We start from the raw sequence: 1726 nt of genomic DNA on the forward strand, positions 1-1726 counted from the left end.
ATGCTTGCATAAGGGCCGAGGTGGACCAGTGCGTTTTTGACTTGCTCAATTCGATAAGCTTTTTCACTTGAATAACTCATCAACCCTTTCTGAAATTGTAATCATTTGTTTCTCTGAACATGTACATCACATTTACTGCTTTACGCATCACTCGGATATTGCTTCGTGGTGCGTCGTTTTTCCTGTCTTACAGTGTAGCAATGTCCACAATCAAGGACAACCATACCCTTCGGGGGCGGGGTGGGGCCGCAGCCGCGCCCCCCCCCCCCCCCGCTCCCGCCTACCGCCCCCCCCTCACAGCTCTCAAGAAAGTCATTATTACGTAGGCTACTTACAAGTATCCATTCCCTTTCAAAATATTAAAAATACTCCATACCCCGAGGTCTATCTACCTCCCCCCCCCCCACAGACCTCACCCCCCCTCGACAAACTATCGGGCGCCCTTGTTTTCTGTCCCTTTGCGGTTTAAAACGTTTAAACTTGTACGTCAGTGCAATCGAAAAAGATACGGTCATTTGTGTCACATATTTTGATACTTCAAAACTCACTTGTAAAAGCACAGCAGCAGCACTCCGTCTCCAGGCTACAAGTGGCCCAGCGGGATCATCCGACTGCCGTGTCATCCTCAGCGGAGGATGCGGATAGGAGGGGCGTGTGGTCAGCACACCGCTCTCCCGGTCGTTGATGGTTTCCTCTGATCGGAGCCGCTACTGTTCGGTCGAGTAGCTCCTCAGTTGGCACCACGAGGCTTAGTGCACCCCGAGAAATGGCAACAGCGCATGGAGGCCCGAATGGTCACCCATCCAAGTGCTGGCCATGCCCAACAGCGCTTAACTTCGGTGAACTGACGAGAACCGGTGTAGCCACTGCGGCAAGGCCGTTGCCCACTTGTAAAAGCCTATAGATAAATTCTTTGTACACATAATTAAGTTTTAACGGAACCCTCAGGGTGCGGGTCCTGCTCGCATTTGTCCTGTTTTCTTTTGTAAGTCTTGAGTTACAGCTGTCTGAGGTTTAATTATGAAAGAAATCTCTCAAAATCCATCAATATTACATATGTTACCGGAGCAAGACCTAGTAGTTAATAAAATATACGACTTATTTATAAAACTACAAATTAAAATTTGAAAAATAACGCTACTAACTTCATTATAAATTTCACCCATATTTTCAGGCGGTTCATAGTAAGAGTGATTCACTCATCTCATATTTAACTTTTTCTCTGCATATTTTCCTTTTTGCCTGCTTCCACACATAACACCCTACATAATGGAGCAAGACCCGACGACTTTGGTGGCTACTGAAATTAAGCTGTCCGGCGAGTCGTTGTTCAGTGAACAAGTTGAATGTGCTGGTGTTACGTCATTCTGTAAGAGCATGCCTTTTTGTTGCCAAAGGTACTTTCTTCCAATAAGGGTTTTTCAAGAAATCTCCTAACTTTTGTGCTGTTGATTTAGTTGGACACTGGGCCCACATTTATAAAGAAATTATGGTAATATGTCTGCAGACAAATGTGTGTGCAGTTTCTCCGCTCGGGGTTGAGTGTTGTGTTGTCCTTATCTTCGTATCGTTATAAGTGACATGAAAGTTGCCTGCGTCACATGACACGTCTAAGCCTATGTAACTGCGTTCCAGGGTACTGTTTGGCCATAAGGAATGCTCTGAATTTTCGTAACACTCTATCGCATCGTCTTTCCACTCTCTAGATGGCTGTATGGGCACGTCC

General features: G+C 46.0%; 1 pseudogene; it reads right to left on the reverse strand.

Moving 5' to 3' along the window:
• Positions 1–767: 767 nt before the first annotated feature.
• On the reverse strand, positions 768–885 carry LOC126249948 (5S ribosomal RNA; annotated as a pseudogene).
• Between the last annotated feature and the right edge of the window lie 841 nt (positions 886–1726).

This window comes from Schistocerca nitens, chromosome 3, assembly GCF_023898315.1.
Source record: "Schistocerca nitens isolate TAMUIC-IGC-003100 chromosome 3, iqSchNite1.1, whole genome shotgun sequence".
NCBI classification, from domain to species: Eukaryota; Metazoa; Arthropoda; class Insecta; order Orthoptera; family Acrididae; genus Schistocerca; species Schistocerca nitens.